Genomic DNA, 21,686 nt, shown 5'->3' on the forward strand with positions numbered 1-21,686 from the left:
TGACCCGTGGCTCTACCCTTCATTAGATCCCTGCAAAACCCTACATTTCAGCAGGATAATGCATGAACGCATGTTGCAGGTCCTGTACGGGCCTTTCTGGGTACAGAAAATGTTCTACTGCTGCCCTGGCCAGCACATTCTCCAGAACTCTCACCAATTGAAAACATCTGGTCAATGGTGGCCGAGCAACTGGCTCGTCACAATACGCCAGTCACTACTCTTGATGAACTGTGGTGTAGTGTTGAAGCTGCATGGGCAGCTGTACCTGTACACGCCATCCAAGCTCTGTTTGACTCAATGCCCAGGCGTATCAAGGCTGTTATTACGAAAAGAGGTGGTTGTTTTGGGTACTGATTTCTCACCCAAATTGCATGAAAATGTAATCACATGTCAGTTTTAGTATAATATAATTGTCCAATGAATAACCGTTTATCATTTGCATTTCTTCTTGGTGTAGCAATTTTAATAGCCAATAGTGTATTTGACAGCAGGAACTAAGAGTTCTTTTGTGGGAGAACAGTGGCCAGCTACAATATGGCATCCAGGATGGTTCAGTTTATGGATAATGGGAACCCTGTAACAGGTTGATGTATGCACGGTCTAGTTGGGGTGAGACGAGAGATGACTTTTCGGGGGTGATGTTCTCAGATTGACCTATGGGTCTGAGAAATGATTTGAGGTTACACTGAACTTCTGGCATGGGATCACGGTGGTACGGCTTGCAGATGTAATAGTCGAACAATTGCCAGATAACTTCTTTCAGCTAATCAATGCACTGGTACCGCCTTTGTTCCTGGGATGGGCAAATCAGAATCTGTCTTAATGATGTGGATGGCAGTTTCGTCATCTGTCAAGAGTTCTATTATCAGGAAGGGGCAGAGAAAAAGGGAATAGGACAATGGAGATAAGAAATGACTTAAAGGTAACTAATGGGGTGATTAGGTGGGAGTGGGGATGACCGCAGTCAGAGGTACAAACAAGAGGAGGAAGCTTCAGCGCTGACTTTTGGTAAAAATGGTTGAAGGCAAAATTATTTTTACTTTAGGTACTGGGAGGAAGAAATGTCTTTGATTAATCCAGCATGATCAAATTTTGGTGTGGAGCTGAAGATGATGCTTTGGATAAAACAAACTCCTGTGGAATTGAAGGTACTGGCAGACAAGTATTTTAGATTTGTTTCTAATAATCATTAATAGAAGTACATGAGATAGAATGATTGAAAACAAGAAACAAGCAACAAACTTTATCCCATCCACCAGCACAGATGAATGAATGAATGAATGAATGAATGAATGCATGCATGCATGCATGCATGGAAAATTCAGAATAGAAATTGCTTTTAACAATAGATCACTTTTAACCATTAGAAGACGTGCAGGGCAGTGGACATGCATGCAAAAAGGAAGATAAACACCGCAGCTTTTGGATAAAGCTTACATCTACTGATATCAGCTATAAAAGAAATTAACAAAGGGACCTCATGGTAATCAGATTATTGAATGCTTCTTATACTTACATTATGTGAAATTCAGAACTCTTAATATCACTTCCCCAAGCAGTTTGATGAGACCCAAAACTTCAAGAATACTGATTCTAAGTTCCCTAGGCAACTAATTCACTAAAAGTAGGACAATTTTCAATGGGCTGTGTGGGCCTACCAGTAGTGCTTGAGACTGGTACTAGCTGGATCACTAGTTGTAATCTCGTTTTGGTCATTACTTTTTTGTTTTAGTTTTCTTTCCTTCCATCCAGTTGAGTAACTACTACATTTACATACGCAATTCATCAAATATGTGCTAATTAGCACCTATCTAATTATCACTTTTTACAAAAAAAATCACATCATCTTGTTTCTAATTACATACTGCATGCAAATTTCCAGGTTTCATATCAAATATAAATTCTTAATTATTGATATGAATATAATAGGGAAACATTCCACACGGGAAAAATATATTTAAAAACAAAGATGCTGTGACTTACCATACGAAAGTGCTGGCAGGTCGATAGAAAAACAAACACATACATACACACAAAATTCTAGCTTTAGCAACCAATGGTTGCTTCGTCAGGAAAGAGGGAAGGAGAGGGAAAGTCGAAAGGATGTGGGTTTTAAGGGAGAGGGTAAGGAGTCATTCCAATCCCGGGAGCGGAAAGACTTACCTTAGGGGGAAAAAAGGACAGGTATACACTCGCACGCGCACACACACACACACACACACACACACACACACACACATATATCCATCTGCACATGTATGTGCGGATGGATATGTGTGTGTGTGTGTGTGTGTGTGTGTGTGTGTGTGTGTGTGTGTGTGTGGGCGCGCGCGCGCGCGCGCGCGTGCGCGCGCGAGTGTATACCTGTCCTTTTTTCCCCCTAAGGTAAGTCTTTCCGCTCCCGGGATTGGAATGACTCCTTACCCTCTCCCTTACACCCACATCCTTTCGTCTTTCCCTCTCCTTCCCTCTTTCCTGACGAAGCAACCATCGGTTGCGAAAGCTAGAATTTTGTGTGTATGTATGTGTTTGTTTGTTTTTCTATCGACCTGCCAGCGCTTTCGTATGGTAAGTCACATCATCTTTGTTTTTAAATATATTCTTAATTATTGACCTTTTCTAAAATATTGTTAATAAAAAAACATCACAAATTAAATTTTTGGGCTAAAATGAAAATTATGTCAGGTTGGAAACCAAATACTGTGCGCGTTGTTCCATACCACAGATGTTTTATCACATGAGCCAGTCATATGTATTACAAAGACCATGGAAAATAAAAAATTTCGTGGCACTGAGCAAATTATACAAATGCTGCATTTGTAAAGCCACACGTTTTTCCTCCATTATATCATTTGGTTAACAAACTTCATTCAGATTCATAAAAATTTCGCTCGCAACATATAATTTTGAAGCTAGTTACACATAACTAACCATCTTACTGAAGACTTTCGAGGACAACTGCTGATGAAAACTTCAATTAATTTTTACACATCTTCTGTATCACTGATTCCACATCCTTTTTGACAAGGTAGTACAGTTTTATGGCTGTGTAATCAAGATTTTTTTTATTTGACAATAAAAATACACGTCACAAGGTTGTGCTAATGGAATGCATTTTGGTGGAATTACTTGCACGACGCAAGTAGGCGGACGCTTCTCATTTCAAAACCCTTCATGTATGACACAGGATTGGTCTGCCGAACACAATATTCTATTAATAAGAGACACCGTTCCTTTATTACATATGGCATTAAAGTGTTGATTAAAAAATCTTTATACAGCTCTTAGTCTACTTTCCCAGTTTCGATGATGTGACTGTGATGTTTCAGTATTTTTTGAAATACTGGTCAACCAACTTAACCCTAGGTACAAATGAGACTGTTGTTTCTTGTAAGCATATGAAGAGCAGAGGCAATAATTTTCTGATAGGGTAACAGAGTACTGCACAGTATAGGAATAGGTGACTTTATCCATACAAAGTTTGGTCACGAACACCACCCTAGATCCTTTAGTCGTCAGAATTCTGTCAAAAGTAAATTGCTACTGGCACACTGAAAAACAAACAACAGAGACACTTACATTACATATGGCATTAAAGTGTTGATTAAAAAATCTTTATACAGCTCTTAGTCTACTTTCCCAATTTCGATGATGTGACTGTGATGTTTCAGTATTTTTTGAAATACTGGTCAACCAACTTAACCCTAGGTACAAATGAGACTGTTGTTTCTTGTAAGCATATGAAGAGCAGAGGCAATAATTTTCTGATAGGGTAACAGAGTACTGCACAGTATAGGAATAGGTGACTTTATCCATAGAAAGTTTTTTCACGAACACCACCCTAGATCCTTTAGTCGTCAGAATTCTGTCAAAAGTAAATTGCTACTGGCACACTGAAAAACAAACAACAGAGACACTAACAATGTTACATATCAAGATCTGCACTTTAATTATGAACAATAAGAAAATTTTTTAAACCTCTAGCATGTTGCAGTAAAACTTACTTTTGTGAAAACCTCTACTTGTAACTCTGTCGAAGTTGTCATGAGAAAAATCCTTTATTTGTGATGACTAGTTTCTGACATGACATCCGTTATCAATCCACCACCTCCATCATAAGTATTGACACGTAATACAACCAGTACGTTTCCAAATAACCACAATTGGCAGTCATGACTAACGTGTACAATCTCATCTACAGTACATTATCAGTGCTTTTTGCCAAACAACAAGAAGCACCGATAATACACCGTAGATGACTCTGCATGTTTCTTATGACTGTCGATTGCGGCTATTTGCAAACTTACTGGTTGTATTATGTGCCAGTAGTTATGAAGACGAGGTGGTTTGATAATGGACATCATGCCAAAAATAGTCACCACAAATAAAGGATTTTTCTCACTGCAACTTTGACAGAACTACAAATATTAGTTTTAATAAGAAAAATGTTTTCAGTAATAATGATGAGGTTGGGATCCAAGATCCGTATGAGATCATGAGCCTGGATTCAAAAACCTTCTGCACCAGTCGGATTTCATCCACTGGTGCATTTTCTCTTTCCATAACAAACTTTTTCTTTGGTGCCTCTGAATTTATGAACTCACCCATATGACGCTTTCAAAACTTTCAAATTGGCTTGCAGCGGATAAAGCCCAATGTTAAGTTCTGGGTCATCGCCTGTTGGTAGTTCTGTTGGGCTTCCTCAAAGCAGGTTTAATCAATTCTCATGTATTTGTCAACAATGACTCCACCATTCTTTAAAACATTTTTATCATTTCAGCTATTCCTCCATACCTTTCAAGCGACTGTACTCTCTTTTTCACAAAGATTTTAGACCCATTGCAGATGAGCTCTAACTATATTGATAACTCTTCTTTTATAACCCAATGGAATACTGTCCTTGCACTGTTTTGCCCTTTCTCCTTTTGGCTAGGTTCATCAAAAATATTTTCTACATTCTGCTCATTGATTATAATTAACTCTTCACATGTTACAAAGCTTTTTCTTGTGTAAAGGGATCAAACTATGAGGTCATCGGCCACTTAAACCTTTGTCTATCAAACTGCGAAGAGACCCCAAAGAGGAAGGACACAAAAGATACATCCAAAATAGACTATATGCAAGAACCAAAACCAAGAGATAGTAGCAAGTAGAAATGAGGGAGAGGTAAAAAGGTGAAACTGGAAAAGTTGGCCCACCCAGACAGCAACTGGGGGCCCCTGGGACATGTTAAGCGACCAGAGACACATCTTTTGCATCTAACCAGTGCGTCCACATCCTCCATTACCAAAAGAAAACAAGCTACATGGACAAGATAAGATACCAGGAAAGAAAAGAATGATGATGAACCTGTCAACCAAAAACAGATATAAGAGAAGAAGAATTAAAATGGTGGAAAGGGCAGCAGTCAGGTCAGATTACTGAGTAAGGGCAGCCATGGGCTCCTCGGGTCAGAATAGGTGACGGGGCCCCCTCCAATCCCTGAAGTGGCCAATGAGGCTAATGTGCCCTAAGTCACAAAAAGAGTAAAAACCACTTTCACGGGTAAAATATAAAAAGATGTCAACCACTTTGGAGTTGTCCACTAGCACAAGAGCTAGTGTGTCAGAGAGTTTAAGGTGTCGCCATAAGGTGGCCAAATTAGGGCAATCCATAAGGATGTGGGCCACGATGAGACAGGCACCACGCTCACAGTGGGGTGGATCCTAATGCTGGAGGATGCAGCTATAGGTCAGCCAAGTGTGGCTATTGCCGAGCTGACAGAGGACAGTAGATTCCATGCAAAAAGCACGAAAGGGGAGACTGCCATATGGTCATGGTCTCCTTTATGGTTTGCAGTTCATTCGGAGAAACCAGGGCACACCAGTCCACATTCCGAGCCTCCAACAACGATTGGCATAGAGTCGACCCAAAGGTCCACTTCCGGTATCCCCATCTCCACAGTCAGTATGCTGGTAGTCAACTTGGCCAAATGGCCCACCAATTCTACAATGAATACACTGTGTCCATTCAGCAGGATGTGTACTTCACTACAGCTTGCTTGTGTGTAAGCAAAACTGGATCATCTGTCGACTATAAAGCCATAAATGTCTACCATGTCTGAGCCTGGAAATGTCCAGGAACAGACAGCAAAAAACCATAGGGTCTACTGAGTCTTTCAGTCCAAAGGAGAGGTCAAGGCACATCTGAGGATGGGATGCACAAGATGGGGGCATATACAATTGATTTTTCCTTGACAGGACCTGATAGTGAGGAAGGATGGAGTTCAGAACAGAGATTCTGTATGTGAACTACGATCATATCTCCAGACCTTGATCTCTGTTGAGAGACATAAATCTCCCTACCGGGAAAAAGGACATGGTAGTATGGATGCTGAGAGGACCAGTGAATGTATAATGTGTAGTTGAAGAGCCTAATCCATAAGAGGAGGATGCCAGCCTCTGCGGGTAGGCTGTTCGCTGGGCTGGTCTGAAAAGCATCTGTCACAACTCTGAGCTCACAATTGTGTATTGGATCCAGCAACTGCAAAGATGAAGCTGATGCTGAGCCACAGAGCAGACACCCGAAATGAAGATACAACAGCATCAGAGCTCTGTAGAGCTGCAAAAGAGTAGAGTTGTCAACACCCCAGCTTGCGTTACTGAGATAGCGAAGATTATTAAGGTGTGATCAGCACATTCACTTAAGTTTGTGAAGATGGGGAAACCATGTCAACCAGGCATCGAAGACCAATGCCAAAAAAATGATAGGACTCGATCACATCGAGCATTTGGTCGTCGAGATAAATCCACAGTTGAGGACCAATAGTAGATGCAAAAGTTATCAGCATACAGGGACACTGTAGACCTCACAGCTGCAGTCAGACAATTGCTAGCCCCTGGAAAAGGAGGCACACTCAATACATAGTCCTGTGGGACTCCATTCTCTCATATATGGGGAATACAGTGGGAAGCACCACCTTTAAACGGGAAGTACAATGAGACAATAAGTTACAGGCAAAAATGGGGAGCTGGTCCAGGAGCCTTCAGTCATGGAGGGTAAAGAGGATATGGTGATGACATGTTGTGTTATAAAGCAGGTATTACATGACAATCTGCCAGGAACGGTACTGGTCTAGCGGGGCAGCCATCTAGCAGTAGAACGAGTGAAACTACGAAAATTAGTAGACACATTATCCGTGCGCCAGAATTGAGAGCAGTTCTAAACTGCCAGCAATCCGTGCCTGCATACTAGGTAGCGATAACTCGTGCATGCCCAGAAGGGGGTACCACAGTACTTTCTGCTTGTGATTCACTTATTTTTCGATGGCTAGTAACTAATTTTAGATTTTCGTGTTGGGATTTTCCACATTTTTTACAGTAAGCAGGTTTTCATAAATGCAAAAAAACATTTTTTTTTCCAGTAGACTTTCTTTTATACTAGCCATTTGTGAAAGCATTTTTTTTCTTTTGATTACTTTGTGTTATAGAAATGAAATGGAGCAAAGAGGCATACAACGAGGAAAGATGTACGTATGTATGTATGTATGTATGTGGAGGAGGATGTTAGTGTTTAACGTCCCGTCGACAACGAGGTCATTAGAGACGGAGCGCAAGCTCGGGTTAGGGAAGGATGGGGAAGGAAATCGGCCGTGCCCTTTCAAAGGAACCATCCCGGCATTTGCCTGAAGCGATTTAGGGAAATCACGGAAAACCTAAATCAGGATGGCCGGAGACGGGATTGAACCGTCGTCCTCCCGAATGCGAGTCCAGTGTGCTAACCACTGCGCCACCTCGCTCGGTATATGTATGTATGTATGTGCCTACTGTATCATAATACGATACAATGGCAATTGTTTCTTTCCGAGTAATATGCATATAACGTTACAAGGTGATTTTCGATCTGTATCGTAATTCCTCAACTTACAAAGTTCATGTTTGATTTGATTGCATCTCTTGCTTTATTTCAGCATCCCAGAAAAGAGAAACAGGCAGTGATTGTGAGAAAGGCTGTGCAGTTTCGCACAGCGCAACAGATGAGGACAGCAAAACTGAGCAGCTTATTGCACACTGCATTTCATTTTCCAAACTTGGAAAAATAACACAAGTGCACCTTTAAGTACTGGGCCTTTAAAGTGTTGCAAATTGCATTGAATACACCCACAACAACTTTTGAAATGGTGGGCTGTGCTATTCTGTGGCTAAAAGCCAGACTCGTAAAAGATTCCCCAACTGCCAGGAAACGTTATGTTACAACCAGCCTGCAACTTAACAGGGTATGTACTGGTATTTTATCAGTGATCTAGGCTGGTATGATCACAAAACATGTAAACATATTATTTAATTCTTACTTTCGAGAAGGTGAGATAGTGTCCCTCATGACTGTGTCACACTCGCTAATTTTATCTTCAATCATAGACAGCAGCTTTTCGAAACAGGCCATTTCCATCCTCATGAAGTACTGAAATTCTCGCGGGTCTTCAGGCCTCATTTCTTTCATAAGCAATGTAATCCTCTGCCTTCGTTCCTTTCCAGGGTTGAACTCAACAATGTCTGGCTTTTCATTTTCGTCGTCATTCAGCCCTAATCTGAAGATTTATTGTCACTGCCAGGGCAATAGCTCCAAAAACAAGTGGGTCCTCCATGTGCAAAATGTAAATTTAGATATGCATGTACCTCTGTAACCAAGTGTCGTAATACATAACTAACTGTTGAGTCTGTAATTCAGAACAGTAGTAATCTACATAATAAAACAACAATTACTTCATAAATAATGATACAAAAAAATTTCTTATTAAATAGGAACCTTGAGCTCACATAAATAATTTGAAGGGATGACATTTCAATATGCCACATGGTCCCCATTGTGTTTCGCATGGTAGAACGAACAACTTTACAAGAGAGCAGACAGTTATATTTGCGTTTCGCACGTTATTACCATCTACTGTGCATGTGCACCAGGTATAGCCCACGCGGATGGTGTAATAGGTCTACATGAACCCGCATGTAGTTACAGATATGCATGCTTGGGGGTGCTGGTGCATAGGTGTATAGTTTACGCGCATCGTGTAATAGGGACTTAAGCCCTGTGCAAGTCAGAGAAGGCAGTGATAAGATGTTGAATGTAGGGCAAATGCTGACTGAACAGCAGACTCCAGGCAGACTAAACTGCCAGCAGTAGAGCAGACTTGGCGAAAACTGCCCTGGGACAGAGCCAAAAGACCTCGAGACTCAAGGAACCAACACAACCATTGGCTCACCATAAATTTGAGCAAATTGCACAGATCAACAACAAGACTAATTGGGTGATAACCGCCCATCTCAAGGTGTCGTTTACCCAATTTCAGTACTGGAAAAAATCATGCTTTCTTCCACTTAGATGGTAAGTCACCCTTGCTCCAAATACAGCTGAAAATGGCAAGAATGTGACAATGCCAATCCACTGATAAGTGTTTGAGCTCTTGACTGTGGATAGGGTCTGACCCTGGAGCAATGTCATGGCAAAGGGCTAGGGCAATGAGGAATTCCCACTCACTGAACAGAGCATTATAAGGTTACAGGTGACTTGTGATGAAGAGTAAAGGAATTAATGTAACTGGATAGATTAAAAAAAAATCTACTCACCAAGTGGCAGCAGAACACACACACATAAAAGAAGGTTACAATTAGGGAGGCTTTTGGAGCCAGTGGCTACTTCTTCAGGCAGAAAGGTTGAAGGGGAAGGAAGAATGGTGAAGGAAATGGACTGGAGAGAGTACAGAAAGGGGTAGATTTGGGAAGCCACCCAGAACTGCGAGTCACAGGAGACTTATCGGATAGTATGAGAAGGAAAGACTGATTGTTGGGGACTGCACCAGAATTTGAAAACCTGAGCGCTTGAAGGTGGAAGACAGGGTAATATGCAACACAGAGATTATTGGTGAAACATTGTGTATGAGTTAATAAGAGTGAAAAGCTAAGTACATTGTAGGAAACACATTTACCAGCTGTTATGTTAACACTGTTTGGCCTTTTACATTAGCGTGACTACCACCAAATTATCAGTTAGGATGAATGGGCATAGGTAAAAGGTGCGTAATGGCAACACACAATATCCTGTTGCAGAGCCTGCTCTACAACATGACAATTGTAACCTCGGTAGCATCCGGATTCTTTCCACAGACACCAGTTTCTCAGAGCTCCACAGGTGGGAACTAATGCAACAACATGTTCTTGGTCTTCGCCACCCATCTGGCCTTAATATAAATGAATTTCTTCTGTCCCAGCATTTCTTCACAGTAACTACTCCTTTCTTCATTCTGTTTTAGTTTTCTACGTTGGAGGGCAGCGTGGAAGGTAAAAATCATAGAGGGAGACCGAGAGATGAATACACTAAGCAGATTCAGAAGGATGTAGGTTGCAGTAAGTACTGGGAGATGAAGAAGCTTGCACAGGATACAGTAGCATGGAGAGCTGCATCAAACCAGTCTCAGGACTGAAGACAACAACAACAACATCTTTCAATTTTTTACCTGTCTATTTCTCGCTGTCCCCACCCCATCTCTGTTACATACAATGCACTTACCTTTTCACTCTTATTAATTCGTACATGATGTTTTAGCAGCAATCTCTGTCCTGTCTTGCATATTACCCTGTGTTCCACCTTTAAGCTCTCAGATTTTCAAATCTCATTTGATGCAGTCCCCAACAGTCAGTCTTTTTTTCTCATCTCGTCCAGCAAGTCTCCCCTGACCTGCAGTTCTGGTGACTTTTCCAAAATGTACCCCTTTTTCTACACATCTCCAGTCCTTTCCCTTCACCCCTCTTCCTTCCCCTTCAATCCTACTGTCTGAAGAAGCAGCCACTGGTTCTGAAAGCTTGCCTAATTATAGCCTTCTTTTATGTGTGTGTTCTGCAGGTGGATGTCTGCTATAGAGAGAGTCCAGAACAATACTCAATACTCAAAGTCAGTGTGATTCTTAAAATGGCTCCAATAGCTGCAGAGGATATGGGTCCGCATTGCTGGGAAACAAGTTTTCTGGAGGGCAATGCAAAAAACCTGGGAAATGCACAAAACAAGATGTAGCTCAGCCAAGTGGCAGAAAAAACCACCACAGTTACATTAAGTGTCAAAAATTGATTGTTGTTATAAACAGTAAAGAGAAAAATGTTCGGCAACAGTGTTGGGGTTGGTGGCGACACCACCATTTACAGAGGTAACAGGTACACCAACTGGTGTCCACAGAGGTGTAGAATCTTCACCAAAATCTCCGAAGGAGGGATATATGGTCTTATGGTAGCAACATACTGCTCCCACCATTCTCGTTCCCGCTGTTTTATGAAATGGTAGACCTGGGCATAGACCTGTAATGGGATGAGTCTTCAATGGTTGTCACTCACAGTATAGGAGAGCCTGCCTGCATTCCTTAATGGCCACAGCAATTTCAGGCGTCTATCGACGTACTCTCTTCTGATGGGGGGATCCCGAGGAACAGGGGATCACTGAGTCAACTGCAGACAGAATGGATGTAGTTACATTCTGGACCTCCATGTGGTGGAGTGCGAATGGTGATGGCAGTGATGAAAGCATTACAATCAGCTTTGGAGAGAGCCCATCTGGGTGGTCACCCAAGTGAGAGATGGGAGGGAGTGCTCTAACAGCTGAAAAATGATCATTGTTGCATAGAACATCATGGACTCTCTACTGGATGGATGGGAAAAGACCTGGCTGCAAACAGAAAGAACAATAGCGAAACAAGGCCCATACGCCACACTGAAATGTGTGGGAATCCCAGTATTTAAGAGGCAAAGATTGAGCTTTGCGAGTAAGTTTCCGATAGCTTTAGCACACCCAGTAGTCTTAGTTCCACCCCACGAAGTGTTACAGGCATTTGAGTTACCCAATATTAGGAAGGGTGGAATATCTCAGAAAACAATGCAGACAATACAATCTGGAACGTTTCATCATTGGGAGAGAGATACACATTACAGACAGTAAATTCCAGATATGCCTTCACACGACTTGTCACATCTTCAAAAGTCATATTGAGTGGCACATGTCTGCTATAGAGAGAGTCCAGAACAATACTCAATACTCAAAGTCAGTGTGATTCTTAAAATGGCTCCAATAGCTGCAGAGGATATGGGTCCGCATTGCTGGGAAACAAGTTTTCTGGAGGGCAATGCAAAAAACCTGGGAAATGCACAAAACAAGATGTAGCTCAGCCAAGTGGCAGAAAAAACCACCACAGTTCCACTAGAGGATCATGCTATCAATATCATGTGGGGGCGTGAAGGGACAAGACATGCCTCAGGGCCACCTGCTGCCAGGGGTTGAGAAGATACGCCATCAACACACATTTGTTCCAAATGAGAGTGCTTGGGGAGGGGGAGAGGAGCAGGGTTTGGGGCCATAGGGACCACCAGAAACACTGCTTCGGATACAACAAAGGCGGGAACACACAGGGCCTCACGGCACAGAGCACACCAGGATTTCCCTCTTTTTGGCGCACTTCTGCTTGTCCACAGATGATTTACACTTCTGCTAGGGTTTATCTGCCCAAGATTCTGCAACGGAGGAGGAATGCGAAGTCTTATGATCTGCAACCTGTAGCTCCTTCAGCCATGGGCTGGCATCCAACTGCAGGTCAATGGAGACCTTGGAAGGGGGTGTCCTGAGGGAGCCCTTCCTGGTAAGTGGTGCCTGAGGAGAGCATTTCTTCTCTGGCTGGGGGTTGGGGACTGATGTCCCCAGCAGATAGGGAGTTCACACTCCCAAAGGGAATGTGGAGGGAGCAATACGACGATGACTTCCAAACACCATGGGAGAGGCTGTTGTGGAGCAGCTCCAAGGGCTACATGCTAAAGAGACAGAGGGCACTAGTCCAGTCACTAAGAGGATGGTGTGTTGCAGCAGTATGGTGCTCCCCACAGTTGACACAAATGAGGAGAGGGGCACAAGGAGTGTGTGTCTGTAACAGATGGTCACAATCCTTACAGACAAAACTGATATTGCAATGAGAAGATGTGTCCAAATCGCATGCATTTGTAGCACCACATGGGAGGAGCAATATACAGCTTGATACCACAGCAATATACCATCACCTTGATCTCTTCTGGCAACAGATCACCTACGAAGGCCATAATGAAGTCTCCCAGTATCCATTCTGTTGTCTTTTGTTTCCCATTGAACACTATGGACAAAATGCACACCTCATTGCTCCCAAATAGCAAGTAACTCATCATCAATCTGTAAAAGGAGATCTTGGTGGAAAATGACACCCTGTACCATATTCAGACGTTTATGGGGTGTTATAGTGACAGGTATGTCACCCAGCTCATCGCAGGCAAACAGCGCCTGTGACTGAGCAGGGACAGCTGCTTTGAACAGAATGGAGTCACTTTTCATTTCTGAAATGGTTGCCATTTCCCCAAACTTGTCCTTGAGCTGTTCAACAAAAATCAATAGCTTTATAGACAAAAAGGAATCCCCATCTGTCTTAGAACAAACCAAGTATTGGGGAACGATTGGGGGGAGGGGTATTTCTCACTTTGTCCCTGAGCCTTACGTTTCTCTCATGGCATAGCCATGGAGGGAAACATTTTGGTGTCACACCTCTCTGCACTGTAACATGTCTCAACTTCCGAAGAGACTGCTTGGGCTGTGTGGCCACCAGCAGAAGGAAGATTAATTCCAGCGAGAAACTACCCATTCTAAACAGGGGCTCTCTATACAACAGGCACCACCGACAACATCAACAATTACCTGGCCAGTAAAACATTGCCCCAAGTCCTTATGCCCCAGCCATGATGGGGACACACTCCTTAGCCTGCCTGGGGACTTCCCAGATCAGGCACCAACGGTATAATCCCTGCACGGTCAGGGGGCTACCATTAATCAGTTACTTGATGAAGCCTACTGCCACTGCCCCACCCCCACACGCATACACCTACACAATGGAATGGCTACCATGCTGGGTAGTACCACTGCAAGAAATAAGGGTGAAAAGAGAGAAAGGCACAAAAGGTGAAATATAAGCTGGGCTGGATGACATTTCCTGCATTTAGAAAAGAAGTATCATGCCAAATCCAACAATGTGACTGTGTAATTAATAATAAAATGTTTTAGAAGGCCAGAAGGTTAGAAATAGAGTGTCCAAAACACGAACCAGAGCCAAGCACAATCAGCACTAAGAAGACTACCCAATGGGAAACTAGACAGGGAGGGGGGGGGGGGGGGGGGGGGGGGGGGGGGGAAGAATAGAACGATGGAGGTGCAAACACAGAAAGGGAAGTAGTAATGCAAGGGTTAGGGCCCCACGTAGTCACAAAAGAACTGTGTGCCCCTTGTGAGCTCTTGGAACACTACTACGTAGTCAAACATCATCTCATGCCATAGAAGGATCAAGCGAATTGCTGTTGTCCACACACAACATTACAACCTTCTTTTGTTGTTGTATTAGAGTATTTTCACCCAAAATGCCACTTAACACAATCTGCTGCTTCAGTAATGAATGGTGAAATGCTATTGCAGCCACAGCCATCCCCTGCTAAATATGTCGTATCTTTTCTAACTGTTGTGCAATTTACTGAAATCTTTTGTTCCCAAGCAGCTGTCACCTATTCAGCAGGTAGTTCTACTAGAGTGTGGCACAAGATCTCGATATAGGCAACCATCTTCACTAACAGTAACATATATACTGTTAAGTTTGTAACCACATACAGATAACAAGTACAGTTAAAGCTCTCCATATAGTGACCCACTCTAATATCACAGTTCCCCTCAACTCACATGCAGCTTTAATACAAAATGATAATTATATATGTGTTAACTAACACATATGTGACGCTGTGGAGAAACATTGAAATGATGCTTCTGCATTTTTTTATATTTGTGAATTTTTATTGACATATTACGTAATTTCTTGAGGTAGAAACTCTGTGGAAAAAGTAATCTAAATTTGAAATTCACTTTCTAATTGTTCCCAACATTTTCTGGTGCTCAAGCACGGGAGCTGGCAACACGAACAGGAACTTTCAGAATCGCAGGAATATCGAAAACACATAGACCGAGCACATATTGATTCCGAGAGAATTTGTGGTGACTACATGGCTGGATTTCTTCGTGTATAATATGCACCTCCAGCCAAGTCATTCTTGCAGTGGAGCATTCTGTTTATCTGTACTCATTAGTGAAACAAACTAAATTACTGCCAGTGTACTAGTAGTTGAAGCAATAGTAGAATGGAGTGTAGGAGGATAATTGATTGCAAAACAAGCAGTTGATCCCTAGCTGTGATGGGGTGCATGGCTGCCTACCAGCCATACAACTGACAAGCTCATTATCTGGACACACGCACAGCCAGGAACCCAACAGAAATCAACCGAATAAAGAGCACGGTCAAGATCAGTGAGGAGGTCGTGTGCGGCACAGACCACAAGGTGGTAGGAAAAACACTACGCGACAGGCTGAAGGTCACTCATTGAGTCCATTCATTACAAAATTGGAGTGAGAGATGACCATTTACTGATGCAAAGGGCCTGGTAAATGGCCATCAGTTCTGCAGAAAACACACCACACGTTGCAGGCAAGAGACGGTTTTTTGTGTCAACAGTGGATGTGAAGGCATATTCCACAGTATACAAAACATCAGCGCCCAGATACTTGCATAAAAGTGAGTGGAAAAAACAATGGATCACCACAGGAGTGATAAAGGCTTTTGGTCCCCACAAGAGATCTATCAGAATTCAGGGCCAGCGAGTGGGGTGGTGTGTGTGTGTGGGTGGGTTGGGGGGGAGGGGGGAGAGAGGTTCGGGAGAGTATGTGGCAAACAGAACAGAGAGAGAAGATAGAAACTGCAGCAAAGAGAAGCGAGGCGGAGCCCAATCAGGAAATCCATCTGGAGTCATGAAAAGAATAGAACAGGGGGGATGAGCAGGGAAATAGTGGATAGTGATGGAGTAGGAAACCAGAAGCTGGGACTGCTGAACCAAAGGGGGTTGGGGATCCCAGCGTGATCCAGAAGACTATTGATATTGGACCGGGAGCAAGACAAGTAGTGTGGAAGAAAAGCTGAGTGTTGCACTTAACAACCACAGGACAGACAGCCATAGTTCAGACAGGACAGAACTAAGGTCCGATAAAGGTACAAAACTTCCTGGCAGATTAAAACTGTGTGCCTGACCGAGACTCGAACTCGGGACCTTTGCCTTTCGCAGGCAAGTGTTCTACCATCTGAGCTACCGAAGCACGACTCACGCCCGGTACCCACAGCTTTACTTCTGCCAGTATCTCGTCTCCTACCTTCCAAACTTTACAGAAGCTCTCCTGTGAACCTTGCAGAACTGGCACTCCTGAAAGAAAGGATACTGCGGAGACATGGCTTAGCCACAGCCTGGGGGATGTTTCCAGAATGAGATTTTCACTCTGCAGCGGGGTGTGCGCTGATATGAAACTTCCTGGCAGATTAATCAAGGTTCGCAGGAGAGCTTCTGTAAAGTTTGGAAGGTAGGAGATGAGATACTGGCAGAAGTAAAGCTGTGGGTACCGGGCGTGAGTCGTGCTTCGGTAGCTCAGATGGTAGAGCACTTGCCCGCGAAAGGCAAAGGTCCCGAGTTCGTGTCTCGGTCGGGCACACAGTTTTAATCTGCCAGGAAGTTTCATATCAGCGCACACTCCGCTGCAGAGTGAAAATCTCATTCTGGAAAGGTACAAAAGGTTCTAACAATCTGAACTCCAAGAAGTGTGGGCAAGAAAGCAAAGGGCTTAGAGTTTACAGAAACAGTCAATATTCAGAAGGTGGATTTGGGCAACCAAGTGAGCTTTTTGTCAGGAAAAAGACCCAAGAAACGGAACTGGGGGACCACAGTCAAGCACTGGGCGGCAAGGCAGAGCTCTTGATCAGGATGGACTGTAGTATGGTGAGAAATGTGCCACCTGAGATTTAAGGGGTGAGAATTGAAAACTGTGGAAGAAAGTCCTCATAGGCACATGCTGGATGGCATCCTGGAGCTGTTTCTCCGCAGAGGCCACTGTGTAGGAACTAGCCCAGATACAGATACCATATGTAGAGCAGAGGTATCCAACAGCCTGACAAGAGGCCACGAGCCCATTAATAGTGATGAGGAAAAGAAAGACATTTAATACGGAACTCTGTGGAACACCATTCTCCTGTGTCCATGGTGCCAACCCGAACTCTTAACAACAACAGAAACTGGTGAATAAAAATCAGGAGGGTGCCTCGAGACTCCAGGTCATGGTGTGTAATTAAGATGTCAGTGCACCAAGCCATTTCATAGGCCTTATGAAGATCAAAGGAAACTGTGACAAACTGTAACACTGAGAAAAGGCCTCCCAAATTGTGGTTTCCAACGGAAGCAGATGATCGATCAGAGACTGTCCCTCCAGAAAGTCTCTAATAGATGCTGAAAGGTTTAGTTCTTACTGAACAGTACTACAACTCAAAGCCCAGATTTTTCGTTTTAAAAGGAAACTGATTGACAAGGTGAACTTGCACAGAGAATTTACTGTGGGAGAATTTACTGTGGAAGAAATTACAAAGCTCTGTTAGGTTAAGACTACAAAACACTTAAAAATAATAATAAAAAAAAAAAAGTCTCAACCCATTTCTGGATGAAGATTTGTTACAGCTCAGTGGTAATTTACAGTATGCCAGGTAAACCAAAGAAGAATGTCACTCACTTATTCTAGATGGAAACCACTGTTTCATAAAGCTTTTAATCTTGCATACACACATTCATCTTTATGTTAGAGAGCTTTGCACCTCCTTTTGTATATTACATGCCTGCCACATTATAAACATAATTCATCGCTGCCTTCCTTGTAAAAGAGTATGCAGTTTCATTGGTCAAGAAATAGAAGCTGCATTGCCAGCCAACCAAGTAACACAGTACAGACAATTCCCAGCAACCAGTGTTGATTTTGCAGGACCATTAAACACAGAAGTGGGAAATACCAGTGGTAGATGCTATGTTGCACTATTTATCCATCCTTTGATTCAATACAAAGATCTATTGGTTGGCATGGTATTCCATGCACCAACTGCAGTGACAATGCTCAAAAATTCCATGCACTGAACAAAGATATACTGGAACTGTGGTGGGGAGAATTCGGGGAGAAATGGTGAGCTCAATGAAAAGATGTCTCAGAAAAGCACTCGGATGCTCAACTATAGATGAAGAAGGGCTGTAACTCCATTGAGAAGGGAAGACACCTCTGAGTAGTCAAAAACACCCAGTAGAGATATCGTCTTTGTGGAGTACTGAGGTGTTGAAGCAACTGGTTATGGATGGAATCGGGGCCAGGGGCTGAGTCATGGGAAGAGGAGAGGGCCAGAAGTAGTTCCCATTCAGTGAAAGGTTCACTGGAGAATTTCTCCTGACAATGGGTAAAACACAATTGGGAAGCTACAACCTGCTGTTTCTGGGGGAGGAAGGCAGCCAGATAGAATGCTGGTGCAAAATGTGTTGCAAGGTGTTCCACAAGAACCGATGGATATGTACGAAGGTGAATCGGGAGGGAAACGCCCAGGATGGAAGACACTTGTTGGCATCATGGGAGGGTGCGGAGCATAGCCCATACCCATGACAGAGGGACAGAGGAACCTAGGGAGGGGACAGAGCATCCTCAACACACTAGCTTGCTCTGTTTTAAGTAACAGGCTTTAGCATGAATGTGTTCAAAGGTAACAAGACCAGTGGAAGGTGCCACTAACTGCATTGCAAGGTTCGACTGTGATCACAGATGGGGATGGCAATGGCTGTGCTACACCAAGGAAGCATCCAGCAGCAAAAAAGGCCTGCTGCATGTGGGGTGTCAATGCTGACTGTGGGAATTTATTATATAATCAATACAACCTGACAAAAAAAAGGGTGAACATAATCTGAGAGGTATATAGAGCCAATCAGCACAATGGAAAGCCCAGGAGGATAACTTGGCCATCAGGAGGTGGGAAGAGAACTAGAGAATCAATGGGAAGTAGCCACTATTGCAGAAGTCATTGTGCTGTGACCAGTGTAATGAAGCGAGAGGGGGACGGGAAGTGAGTGAAAGATCAATGGCAGAGAATGTGCTGTAAACGGCTCTAAAATGGGTGTGGAAACCATCATTTAGAAGGCACAGCTCATGGTCCTCAAGGAACTGTTCTATGAAGAGACCCCAAATAGACTAAAAAGCACTGACCCACAAGGGGTGATAGGGCATTAAAATCCTCGAGGAGGAGGAAGAAGAGAGAAGGAAGTCGCTGAAGGACAGGTACAGCAGTGAGTGTAGATGGCCTGTCAAGAGGAAGATAGAGACTGCAAAGCATAGCTGCACAGTCCAAGTGGACCTGGACGGCAGCCACTTCCATTGTAGTATGAAGTGGGATTCACGATTAACAATGCCCGTATGGTTGAATGTGCAAACATCACCAGAAGTCCTCAAATGCTGGCCCTGTTCCAACAGAAAGCCTGTAACCCATGAAGGGTCAGAGAGTGAGCATCATTCCTGTAGAACAACCACAAGCTGTGGACTAAAAGGAAATAAAGGGCTGCAACTCCAGAGGGTGACATAGTAATCGCTACAATTCCATTCAATAAGCATGGAACGGGGATCCAAATCGGAGGTGAACAGGCTGAAGCCGGTCACACCACTGGATCACCACCCATTACCAACAACTTGTCAGAAACAGGTTGTGATGGGGAATTTAGTACCTCCAGAGCCACCAAAGGGGCCTTGTCCTGGGACTTGTATGTGTCTTTTTTTCTCTTTTGTAGGTCGATGAGGGCAGGGCGCCGAGAGAGAGAGAGAGAGAGAGAGAGAGAGAGAGAGAGAGAGAGAGAGAGAGAGAGGAGAAGAAGAAAGAGAGAGAGAGGAGAAGAAGAAAGAGAGAGAGAGAGAGAGAGGAGAAGAAGAAGAAAGAGAGAGAGGGAGAGAGCAGGGTTCAGCAAGGTACAGAATTGAGAGAGAGTGGGCGACCTTAGGGTACCTGGACAATGGGTCCCATGGCCAATATGTGGCAGCAGGCCTGCAGTCTGGGAGACACTGGGAGGAGGGGTCTTGAGAGGGAGCTAATAATATGTCCCCCATTCAATGAATATTTAGTAAATGATTACATTGCCACAATTGGAACTGCTGGCAGCATCAATAGGAACGAGACTTCTGCATTTCTATCGCAAGGCTAGCATCACAGATATGAGCTCGGCAGTTCTTTGGATGGCCCCTGTAGTGACAATTCTGCAATCATCTGCCCATAGAAAACACACTTCAGACCCTACATAGGTTGGGTACAACAACAATGCAGTCTCTAGCCAAATAAGTACCTTAAAGCTGTCTCTTAGCCAAAACTAAAAACATGCCCCCAGATCCACACCACTAATAGATGCTGAAATGTTTAATTCTTACTGGACAGTACTACAACTCAAAGCCCAGATTCTTCACTTTAAAAGGAAACTGACTGACTAGGTGAAGTTTGCATGGAGAATTTACTGTGGAAGAAATTACAAAGCTCTGGTAGGTTAAGACTACAAAACACTTTTTATTTTTTTTAAGGTCTCAATCCATTTTTGGATGAAGATTTGTTACAGCTCAGTGGTCATTTACAGTATGCCAGGTAAACCACAGAAGAATGACTCTCACTTACTCTAGATGGAAACTGTCGTTTCATAAAGCTTTTAATATTTCACACATACATGCATATTTCTGTTAGAATTATATTTTTCAGAGAATAGTATTTTGCAGAGATTTGCACCTCCTTTTAGATAATACATGCCTGACACATGATAAAGAAGATCATTCATCACTGCCTTCCATGTAAAAGAGCATGCGGTGTCACTGGTCAAGAAATAGAAGCTGCATTGCCAGCCAACCAAGTAACACAGCACAGACAATTCCCAGTAACCAGTGTTGATTTTGCAGGACCATTAAACACAGAAGTAGGAAATACCAGTGGTAAATGCTATGTTGCATTATTTATCTGTCCTTTGATTCAATACAAAGATTTATTGGTTGACGTTGTATTCCACGCACCATCTACAGAGACAATGCTCAAAAATTCCAAGCTCTGAACAAAGATATACTGGAACTGTGGTGGGGAGAATTCGGGGAGAAATGGTGAGCTCAATGAAAAGATGTCTCAGAAAAGTACTTGGATGCTCGGCTATAGACGAAGAAGGGCTAACTGTGATCTTGAATATTGAAGTCGCTCTGCACTCAAGGACTATTTCTCAAATTGAGGACGAAATAGTCACTCCAGCACACTTCCTCAAGGGGGAGAGACTTACGGTATTGTCAACTGGACCTGAGGCACTGACTGCGCAGACCTGATGAGAGCATTCAAACTCTGTCAAAAAATAGCAGAGTAGATTTCTAGAAGCACTGGCCTTAGCAATACACTATGCTCCTGTATAACTTTCACCAAGTTAAATGTCGAAATGGAGTATCGGTAAGAATCCAAGTTGGTGATTTCTTACTCCTCCAAGAAGTTCTTCCACGGCACCTGTGGAAGAGGGGATGAGTACATGAGCCGAAAGAAGGCAGAGATGGAAGTTTACACATGGCCATCCTTGTGACAGTGGATGCAAAAGTACCTGATTGAAATCTAAGGAATTTATTATCCTTTCCGTGTACTTATTCCCCCCCCCCCCCCCATTTTCTTTTGCATATTCATATCAACATATTCCATCCCCACATAAATCATCTTCACATGAACAGTGGAACTAAATTTTGTT

The 21,686-nt window shown here is 43.2% G+C and overlaps 1 protein-coding gene across 1 annotated transcript in view; it reads right to left on the minus strand.

Annotated features, from left to right (window-relative positions):
- LOC126458466 (pumilio homolog 2) overlaps positions 1-21,686 on the minus strand; it is a 642,319-nt gene that overhangs the window by 515,458 nt on the left and 105,175 nt on the right. The gene's annotated exons all lie outside the window — the stretch shown is intronic.

This window comes from Schistocerca serialis, chromosome 2 (assembly GCF_023864345.2).
Source record: "Schistocerca serialis cubense isolate TAMUIC-IGC-003099 chromosome 2, iqSchSeri2.2, whole genome shotgun sequence".
Classification (NCBI taxonomy): domain Eukaryota; kingdom Metazoa; phylum Arthropoda; class Insecta; order Orthoptera; family Acrididae; genus Schistocerca; species Schistocerca serialis.